We start from the raw sequence: 11,645 nt of genomic DNA on the forward strand, positions 1-11,645 counted from the left end.
GTAAATTCGATTCGTCACGAACTTCTCGGCTCGGCAGTTGATGACTTTTCCTGCATAAATGAGTTCAGCTTTCAGGTGCTCCCGTGGGCTGGAAAAGGTGGATACAGTCCTAGGAGACTCTTTCCTAGGACTATATCCACCTTTTCCAGTCCACCGGAGCACCTGAAAGCTGAACTAATTTATGCAGGATAAGTCATCAACTGCCGAGCCGAGAAGTTCGTGACGAATCGAATTTACTGTACGTTCACTTATCTCTAATGTGCATGTGTGGGATTTTTTGCTTCTTTGCTGTTGTATGCATGTTTTGTAAGTAAAAGGATTGCTGGTATCGGTTTGCGACATTTGGAGACAAGCCACACGATAAAATCAATGGGCAAAACCATTCAAGTAAGCAAGTTTGGCAAAAATCACTTCAGGATAAAATTTGTCTTTTTTTTTTTTGACACCAAAAGACGTCTAAGATCCTTGATAAATTCCCCCATTAACTTTTTTCTTCTGTGTTCAAGAAAGAGACCCCAGTGCAAATATTTACTAAATGCTTATTTTACTCTGATTTATATTCATTCCATTCTATATATAATCATATGATTTTTATGGTCTCTGGTCAGGTGGACTGCATTATTTGTATGTGGCTCTCCATGCTAGCAGTGATGCTGGCATTTCTTAATGTATATAATCGCCCTCTAATATCTATAAACTAAATTCTTCTGCTACTACTTCTTGTGACATTCCAGCTGAGGTAGACCTTGCTGTGGCCAAAGTGTTAAAACTGAACCAAGCCCTATTTGGACAGTATGGGCATATGGCAAAATACTAATGCCTGTTCCAGCTTGATGTTTAGCAAGACATTTGGGATCATGTGTATGAGCGGGAATATGTAGGCTAGATGGAAATGCCATAGAATGTATGGGGCATCCAGAGAACAAGTTTTGTCTCTCCTAAATAGCGACCGCAACACCCCCTCCCATAGACATGAATGGAGGGGGCGTGGCGTCACGTCCCAATCTCGGAAGCCCGGAGGTTTCTGAAACTTCAGACGCAGCTACGCATAGAATGCGGGCTGCTGCAGGGAGATCGCGGGGGTCCCAGTGGCGGGCCCTCCGCGATCAGACATCTTATCCCCTATCCTTTCGATAGGGGATAAGGAGATTTTTTAACACTTACCGTAAAATTTCTCTTTCTCGAGGTATCCATTGGGGGACACAGGCCGTGGGTGTATGCTGCTGTCTCTAGGAGGTGTGACACTATGGTAATAAAAAAAGTCGGCTCCTCCCAGCAGAATATACCCGCCTCCAGGCCCTGAGCTAATCAGTTTTAGTTCCAGAGCAATAGGAGAGGACCGACAGGTCAAAGAAGACCCAAACTGTCCGAGGACCAGAAGAAAAAATACAACTGAACACACCCTCGGACAGAGAACCGAAGAAAACCCCAAAAAAGGGTGGGAGCTGTGTCCCCCAATGGATCCTTCGAGAAAGAGTTTTTACGGTAAGTGTTAAAAAATCTTCTTTTCTCTATCGGCTCCATTGGGGGACACAGACCGTGGGACGTACCATAGCCGTCCCTTGCGTGGGCAGATAAGCAGTCAGGCAGACGGCCATTCCACTGCCGCCTGCAACACTTTACGGCCCAGACTAGCATCAGCCGATGCGAAGGTATGAACCTGGTAGAACCTCGAGAAAGTGTGCAAAGACGACCAGGTAGCCGCCTTGCAAATCTGTGAGGCCGAGGCTCTGTTCTGGAGAACCTAGGATGCCCCAACAGAACAGGTAGAATGAGCCACAACCCTGAAAGGAGGAATCTTCCCCTTACAGCGATAGGCTTCCGAAAAGGCAGACCGGCTCAGAGAAATGGTGGCCTTGGAAGCAGGTTGTCCCTTACGACGACCTTCCGTGAGGACGAAAAAGGAATCACACTGACGAAACGAAGAAGTAACAGAGAGATAGGACCTAACAGCCCGAGCCACATGCAGTTTGTGGAGTAAATGCTCCTTAGGATGAGAAGGAGCGAGACAAAAAGACGGGAGGACAATGTCTTCATTAAGATGAAAAGCCGAAACCACCTTAGGCAAAAAGGAAGGATCTGGCCGGAAAACAACCTTGTCCTGGTGGACCACCAGAATGGAGAACGGCAGGAGAGAGCCGCCAATTCAGACACCCTCCGGATGGAGGTGATAGCAACAAGAAACGCCACTTTCCAAGAAAGGAGGCGCAGAGACACCTCTCTAAGGGGCTCAAAGGGTGCACCCTGGAGGGCACTCAGAACCAGTCTCCAGTCCCAAGGGGGAGAGGGTGACCGGTAAGGAGGGACAGCATGCGCCACTCCTTGAAGGAAGGTCCTGACATGAGAATTAGAAGCCAGAAGACAATGGAAAAGAAAAGAAAAGGCCAAAACCTGACCCTTAAGGGAACTGAGAGACAACCCAAGTTCCAAACCCGACTGCAAAAGGAGAGAAGACGGGGAACCGAGAAAGTCACAGGAGACAGGACCCGAGCTTCACACCAGGGAAAATAAGACCGCCAAGTACGGTGGTAAATTTTTGCCGAGGAGGGCTTACGAGCCCTGAGCATGGTGTGAAAGACTTGGGAAGAGAACCCGCGGGCCCTCAAAACCGCAGTCTCAGCCGCCACGCCGTCAAATGCAGCGACTGTAAATTGGGGTGGCAAAGAGGACCCTGTGAGAGCAGGTCAACACAAAGCGGAAGGTGCAGCGGAGCATCGTCCAGGAGCCTGACTACGTCGGCGTACCACGACCTTCGGGGCCAATCTGGAGCTACCAGAATGGTGGAAACGTCCTCTGCTTTGAGCTTCCTCAGAACTCTGGGAAGGAGCGGAAGGGGAGGGAACAGGTAGGGTAGGGCAAACCCTGCCCAAGGAATCACTAGGGCGTCAACGGATAGAGCCTGATGGTCCCGGGACTTGGACACAAAAGGAAGGATCTTCCGATTGTGCCGAGACGCGAAGAGGTCCACGTCTGGAATGCCCCAGAGGTCGCAGACCCCCGGAATGTGAATCGCTGAAATGGCCGGAACCTTGCTTTCCGCCCAGATGAGAATCTTTGTCACCTCGGCCATGGCTGCCGAGCTGCGAGTGCCGCCTTGGCGATTTATGTACGCTACGGCCGTGGCATTGTCCGACTGGACGCGGACATGACAGGACCGAAGCCGAGACTCCCAATAAAAAAGACAAAGAAGAATTGCCCATAGTTCCAATATGTTTATCGGAAGAAGGGCTTTTCGGGGAGACCAGAGTCCCTGAACCGTCCAATCCCTGAACACACCGCGCCAGCCCGACAGACTGGCATCCATTGTAACTACCTGCCAGTGAAGGGGAAGAAATGTGCTCCCCTGAAGAAGAAGGGGGGAGCGGAGCCACCAGAGCAGAGACTGACGGATCCTGTGAGGGAGAACAATCTTGCAATCGAGGGACAGAGGAGATCTGTCCCATCGAGGGAGAATCGCCAGCTGAAGAGGGCGGTAATGAAACTGGGCAAAGGGTACGGCCTCCATGGCCGCCACCATCCGACCCAGGACTTTCATACAAGTGCGGATGGAAACTGGGACCTGAGCCCGAAAGGAGCGGACTCCTGACATAAGAGTCAGACATTTGACCGGCAGAAGGCAAATTCGGGCAGGGGCCGTGTTGAAATGAAGTCCCAAGAAGATCAGAGACTGGGTGGGAGAGAGGACTGACTTGTCCCGGTTGACCATCCACCCAAAGCGATCCAGAGTGTGAAGAGTGACATCCACATTCTCCAGAGTCTGGGCTCTGGTGGGAGCCTTGATGAGAAGGTCGTCCAGGTAGGGTATCACCGAGACTCCCCTCGACCGCAACAGGGCCGTCACTGGCGCAAGGATCTTGGTAACGACCCGAGGAGCCGTGGCCAAGCCAAAGGGAGGGCTACGAATTGAAAATGCCCCTCCGGAACCGCAAAGCGGAGATACCGACCCACAGCAAAAGCAGAACAACGGCTGACTGCATGGAAGCTGCGCACAGAATTTCCCCAGCTTAGAGCATTGGAGGGCCAGAGCAGACATTCTCTGGGGGGGGGATCCAGCTAAGATAACCTGACGGAGTTATAGGCACCACTCCGATAGGGCCTTGCACGCCCATGTCGAGGCGAGGATGGGAAAAAGCGAAGAGCCAGCTGCTTCAGAGGCAAACTTCGCTAAAGACTCCACCTTCTTGTCCGTGGAATCCATGAAGGCAGCCGCATCTGCAAGTGGCAGTGTAGTAGCCTGGATCCACTGAAGGAGGGGAACCACCTTAGTGACAAGATCCTTGTCAAATGGATAACGTTCTTGAATCGTCTTTATTCCCGGGAACCTCTTTTCTGGAGGTTTCCATGAAGATTCCAGAATGGCGTCAAAGTCAGCGTGAGAGCTGAACCTTTGAGTTGCTGGCTTAGCACAATGAAAGGATACTTCAGGAGTTACATCCGAAGATCCTGGGTCCTCTTAAGTGAAAGGTGTCTCCTATGGCTGCGACCAATGAGTTCACCGTGTCAACTGTACCCGAGTGGTCCTCTGAGTCAGATGCCGATTCGGAAAACTCGTCAGCCAGTTCACCAGGAGAATGTGACGAGTGGAGGCAGTCCTGGAGGGTGGTGACCCTGACCGGATACGCGGCTCTGGCGTGGCAGAGCGGCGACTCCGAGAACGTCCTCTGGAGGAGCGACATTAGTGACCAGATGACAGGGGGGCGGGATCCACGGGAGGAGTGCCCACGCCTATCTGAAGACTCAATGGAAGAGTCGGACGAGGCACCCCCAGTACGTTTGTGAGAGCGTGAAATATGTGGGGAAGAGGAGCGGGCCCCCAGAGGGCTGGCGCCGGGCAGACCCCTTCAAGGCGGATGCCACTTCCCGGGAGGCCTCAGCCACCGAACGGGAGACTTGAGTCAAGTCAGCCATATACTGGGTCAGAGAAGAAACCCAGGCTGGAGGGGCGGCTGAATCCACCGGAACCAAAAGGGCATCCGGGGGTACCAGGGGGTCTGGGGGAGCAGTGGAGTAGGCAGAGCAAGTGGGCTCAGTAGAGCCAGGCATCTTAGCATTACAGTGCTTACAGACAAAACAAGACACCGACAGTGTGTAAAATGGGCCAGCCAATAGAGAGCCACATATGCGCTCGGGGGGAAGTGAGCGGGCGGCCCAAACGCCGGCAGCGGCTGCTGGGAAAACGAAAGTAAGCCGGCGCTCAGAGCGCCCGGCCAGAACGAGCGCGGCGGCTGTCATCCGCATATAAGGTGCCACGGTCATAGCCGCACAGTAAACATCACACACACACAGTGAAGCAGAAAAAACACATTCACACAGTGTAAACACACAATGCATGCCCCCTAAGATGCCACTGCTCACCTCAGAATAAAAGTTAAGCCCCAGTATAAGCCAGCCCCATAAACCTGAAAAGTTGGGCCAAAAACTGAGGGTCTCCAGAGGTTGCAAGTCCGCACCTAAGGGAGAAAAGGGAAATGTACTTACCTGAGTCAGAAGAACTTACCTAAGGGAGTCTTCCATGAGGTCTTCAGTCAGCTTTTTGTCACCTGCATCCAGCCTAGCTGCTATGTGCGAGCGAGGAGAGCAGGGGAATAGGGGGACCTGGACCCATGAGGTACCAACCCAGGCGCTGACCGTTGGCGAGGGGGGGTGAACAGCGCATATACGCAATGTCTGTGCCCCCTTACTCGCAATGGGGAAACAGGGAACCAGAGTCCCCACCTGAAAACAAGAAAGAAAAAGGAATAAAAAACTAACATCCCTATACTAGGAAAACAATAAATCAGAAGACCTGGTCTGGAGAATTCCAGACCATGTCCACCTCCTGCAAGACACTAAGCTAAAACTGATTAGCTCAGGGCCTGGAGGCGGGTATATCCTGCTGGGAGGAGCCGACTTTTTTTTATTACTATAGTGTCACACCTCCTAGAGCATACACCCACGGTCTGTGTCCCCCAATGGAGCCGATAGAGAAAAGATGTTTTTTGCCTGGAATACCCCTTTAACTTCTCTGCTAAGCTTCCCTGTATATGTACAGCTAACTGCTGTAGGAGATATCTCTGCCCAAGTGAAGATCGGTGCTGTTAGAAGGGATATAGATCTGGTGCCTTGATACCAGCCACGTAGTAGCATTGTCCAAGTTGACTCTTAATGGTTTCAATTGGAGGACTGTCTAAAATGAAAGAGCTCCTCCCTGATTGTTGTGTCACGATCCGGACTGGTATGCGGGTAGTGGATCCTCTGGTCAGTGAGGCGATGACGCGGGCCATACCGGGGGACCGGTTCTAAGAAGTTATCGGTTTTCACCAGAGCCCGCCGCAAGGAGGGATGGGCTTGCTGCGGCGGTAACTCCCAGGTCGTATCCCCCGATAGTGACTCGAGCACTCACTGACAGCTGAGATAGGCGTGGTACAGAAGGGCTAGACAGAGGCGAGGTCAGATGTAGCAAAAGGTCAGGGCAGGCAGCAATGGTTCGTAGTCAGGGGCAACAGCAGAAGGTCTGGGTACACAGGCTTTGGGACACACTAAACGCTTTCTCAAGGCACTAAGGCAACAAGATCCGGCAAGGACAGGAAGGGGAAGTGGGTTTTTATACTTTCCACAATAATTCGCACCGATTGGAACAGATTGGGCCAGGCACCAATTAATGGTGCACTGGCCCTTTAAATCTGAGAGATCCGGCGCACGCGCGCGCCATAGAGGGCTGGACCGCGCACCGGGGCTGAGACAGAGGACGGGACAGGTAATCAGAACGGGATGTGATCCGCAAGCGGACTAGTGCCGCCATGCAGATCGCATCCCCACCGGCAGCACTGTAGCAGCACTCCCGGTCAGAGTGAGAGACCGGGGCGCTGCAGACCAGACCCCGTGAGCGCTCCAGGATGGATGCGGGACCCGGAGCGCTCGGCGTTACAGTACCCCCCCCTTAGGTCTCCCCCTCTCTTTGGATCCCAGAAATCTGCGAACGAGTAGGTAATCAGGGACACTAGTGGAAGACGAACTAAAAGCAGGGCCAGGCTGGGACTTCCCAGAGAGAGAAGAGGGAGCAGCTGCAGACACATTAGATGCTGGTATACCATAGGAAGGGGAAGATACAGCAGGTTTGGCAGGGACACTGGCGGCTGGCATGCCGAAGGTTGGAACAGGGGAGATCGGAGACTCTGGAGGTATGATGTGCTGAGGAAAAACTTTGGCTTGCTTTCCTGAGAAATCAGAATAGTCCTGACAGACCTCGGGAAGGCCTGGCAAAGGTGTGGCGAAGGAGACTTGAGTGGTAGGAACAGACTTGAGACATAGTTTGTGGCAGGAAGATCCCCAACTTTTGATGTTCCCAGTGGCCCAGTCGAGGGTAGGTGCGTGACGCTGGAGCCAGGGCAGGCCAAGGAGAATTTCAGAGGAGCAGTTGGGCAATACAAAAAATTCAATACTCTCATGATGGAGAGCTCCTACGCTAATGAGCAGAGGTTCTGTGCGATGACGCACGGGGCAGACCAGTCTTTCTCCATTCACTGATGAAATGACGAGAAGCTTGATGAGACGGGTAACAGGTATATTGAATTTATCGATGAGAGAGGCTTGAATGAAATTTCCTGCTGAACCTGAGTCCAGAAAGGCCACAGCGGAGAAGGAAGTCTTAGTACTTGCGGGTAGAGAAGTACAGGCATAAATTTTCATTTCTGCGACGAGTCCTCTCTTCTTGGGTCAGGCGAGACCGATCCACTTGCATAGCCTCCTCGGTGGGAGGCACAGGAGTAGGTTGCAGGGGATTCTGAAAGAGAGGTACCCAGTGATCAAGATCCCTTTCTTGGCGGAGCTCCTGGCGCCTTTCAGAAAAACGCATATCAATGCGGGTGGCCAACTGGATGAGTTCAGAAAGGGTAGCAGGAATCTCTCGTACAGCCAGAACATCTTTGATGTGGCTGGATAAACCTTTCTTGAAGGTCGCGCAAAAAGCCTCATTATTCCAGGCCAGCTCAGAGGCCAGAGTACGGAACTGTACGGCATATTTGCCCACTGTAGAGTCTCCTTGGACGAGGTTTAGCAAGGCTGTTTCAGCGGAAGAGGCACGGGCAGGTTCCTACAAAAACACTGCGTACTTCGGAGAAGGACTGGATGGAAGCTGTGGCAGGATCGTTGCGGTCCCAAAGCGGTGTGGCTCAGGAAGAGGCCTTTCCAGACAACAGACTGACCACGAAAGCCACCTTAGACCGTTCTGTGGGGAACTGGTCCCACATCATCTCGAGGTGCAGGGAACATTGGGACAGAAACCCACGGCACATATTAGAGTCCCCATCAAACTTGTCAGGCAGGGACAGGCGGAGTCTGGGTGCGGCAACTTGCTGCGGAGAAGCTGGCGGAGGAGATGGTTGCTGCTGTAGAGGAAGAAGCTGCTGTAACATGGCGGACATCTGCGACAGTTGTTGTCCCTGTTGGGCGATCTGCTGGGACTGCTGTGCAACCACGGTGGCGAGGTCAGCGAGACTTGGCAGCGGCACCTCAGCGGGATCCATGGCCGGATCTATTGTCACGATCCAGACTGGTATGCAGGTAGTGGATCCTCTGGTCAGTGAGGCGATGACACGGGCCGTACCGGGGGACCGGTTCTAAGAAGTTACCTGTTTTCACCAGAGCCCGCCGCAAGGCGGGATGGGCTTGCTGCGGCGGTAACTCCCAGGTCGTATCCCTCGATGGCGACTCGAGCACTCACTGACAGCTGAGATAGGCGTGGTGCAGAAGGGCTAGACAGAGGCAAGGTCAGACATAGCAGAAGGTCAGGGAGGGCGGCAATGATTCGTAGTCAGGGGCAACAGCAGAAGGTCTGGGTACACAGGCTTTGGGACACACTAAACGCTTTCTCAAGGCACTAAGGCAACAAGATCCGGCAAGGACAGGAAGGGGAAGTGGGTTTTTATACTTTCCACAATGATTAGCACTGATTGGAACAGATTGGGCCAGGCACCAATTAATGGTGCACTGGCCCTTTAAATCCGAGAGACCCGGCACACGCGCGCCGGGGCTGAGACAGAGGACGGGACAGGTAATCAGAACGGGATGTGATCCGCAAGTGGACTAGTGCCGCCATGCGGATCGCATCCCCGCCGGCAGCACTGTAGCAGCGCTCCCGGTCAGAGTGAGAGTTCGGGGCCCTGCAGGAGACCAGACGCCGTGAGCACTCCGGGATGGATACAGGACCCGGAGCGCTCGGCGTTACAGGTGGAAGACAAAACTCTATAAAGGCTAGCCCATTAAAGGAAATCGTCACCAGTGTCACCTGCACTAACCTATTGGTAACAACAGGTAGTGCAGGTGACACTGATGACAACGGTACTTACCTTGTCCCGTTCTGTGCAGGGGGATCTCCTTTTCCTTCACTTAGCAGAAGAGACTCCTCTAAAAAAAAAAAAAATCCAACAGAGCGACAGAACTTTCCCAAAGTTTAGAAGGGGATTCAGGGCTGAAAGATTCAGAAACTACAAGCAAATACAGAACACTACATAATTTTCAATTTCAAAGAAGAAGCCTCACGCTAAAAAAAAAAAAAAAAAATCAACAGATTTTTTGACACCAGATTAGACTCCAAGTAGGCTTCCAAGTTGGGGTTAGGTTAAGACTTTTTTCAAGTGTGGTCAAAAACAAAGAATCTTGGGGTTCGTGCTGTCATCAAGAATGTTTTTTTCTCTAAAGATGTCAAAGATTCCAGCACTCAACACTCCTCACCTTCTTCCCCTTGCACAAGAATTTATCCAGAAAGGGTCAGTGGTACCATCAAAAAGGTACAGGGGAATTTATTCAAGGATTGTTATAGTGTCTAAACCCAAATCAGAAATGGAGACTGGTCATAGACCTCACTTTTCTCAACAAACATATGGATATAAAAAAAAATCAGATGTCATTCAACATATTCAATCAATACGCCTATATTGCAACACTAGATCTTACACACACCTATTTACGTGTTCCAGAAGCACACTGTCACAAATTTGCTCGGGAAGTAGACAAAACAATCTGGCACCTTGAATTTACCTGCCTTCCCTTTGGACTCTGTTCAGCTCCCAGAGTCTTTCCAAAATTCTTAATCATCCTTTTAGCAGTACTCCTCTTAAAAGGAAAATAGTCACCCGCACTATAATCCGATACACCGGATTATTGCATTTCATAGCTCCATACTTTGATGCTTGGTGGATAAAGATACAGCAAAGAAAGGCAAATAGTTGGGCTCACCCTCTTGTTAGCTGAAGCACGGACTGGTGTGGACACACAACACCAGTACATAAAGGATGAAGTGTCCAGTGCACCTTTTCAGTAGAACAAAATCACTTTATTATCAGCTTACATAGAACAGAATTGGGTAAAAAAGTGAAGGTTTTGGCTAGGAAGTCTAGCCTTAGTCTTAGTATGAGTAAGGCTAGATTTCCTAGCGAAACGTGTCACATTTTACACGATTCCTGTGTTCTATGTAAGCTGATAATAAAGTGATTTTGTTCTACTGAGAAGCTGCACTGGACACTTCATCCTTTACGTACTGATGAATAAAAATGGCTTCTTAGGATTTGCTTATCATCTCCACATCACAATCTAGTTTCTTTTAGCCCACAACTTCTAGATAATTTTTAAGAAAATCCCAGCTGGTCTCTTCTCAGAAAATACTGTTTCCATACTTCTGCCTTGACTCCAGATTGATGAGAATTGTAATTTATGCAGACAGAATCAGGAAGACCAAGAAAAAAAGTGACTCATCTTATGCAGAATCAGCCACTGGCTGTCCGGACATACTGGGAGTTGTAGTTTTGCAACATCTGGAGGGCCATAGTTTAGAGACCACCAATCTAAACCATTCCATTTTAGCTCTGGCTGAATGTTTATGGTCATTGTCCTGCTAAAAAATTTACCTCCGTCCATGTCTTTTGCAGACTGCATCAGACTTCAAGAATTGCCCTGTATTTGGCTCCATCTGGCTTTCAATATGTTTTGACCAGTTTCCCAATACCTGCTGAAGAGAAGCTCAGGTGTAATGGGCAGTGTTGGGTTTTCACCACAAATAGCCTTAACTTTGGTTAATTATGACCAGAGCACCTTCATCCACATTTGCTGTGTCTTCCATATGGCTTGAGGTAAACTCCAAACAGAATTTCTTATATAATTGACTTATAACAACTTTCTTCATGCCATAAGGCAAGATTTGTAGAGTACACCGCTAATAGTTCTCCTGTAGACAGATTCTTTTACCTCAGCTGTAGATCTTTGCAGCTCTCCATAGTTACCAGGACATCTTTATTGCTTACCTAATACATTTTCTCCTTGTCTGGCTTGTCAGTTTGGACTTCTAGTCCTGTCTTGCTAAGTCTGCAGTTGAACCATATTTTTTTCCATTTTTACCTAATCCTGCTTTGTACTTCTTCACAACTTTTTCCGTGACTTGTTTGGTGAGCTTCTTGGAGATTAAATTGCAGACATGTGGACCCTATTTACTAATTATGTGCCTATTAAAAGGTCACTGATCTTTTTAGGGGTTTTACAGTAAAGAGGGTAAATACATAGGCACTAGATGAGCGAATTTACAGTAAATTCGATTAGTCACAAACTTCTCGGCTCGGCAGCTGCTGACTTTTCCTGCATAAATTAGTTCAGCTTTCAGGTGCTCCAGTGGGCTG

Source organism: Hyla sarda, chromosome 6 (assembly GCF_029499605.1).
Source record: "Hyla sarda isolate aHylSar1 chromosome 6, aHylSar1.hap1, whole genome shotgun sequence".
Classification (NCBI taxonomy): domain Eukaryota; kingdom Metazoa; phylum Chordata; class Amphibia; order Anura; family Hylidae; genus Hyla; species Hyla sarda.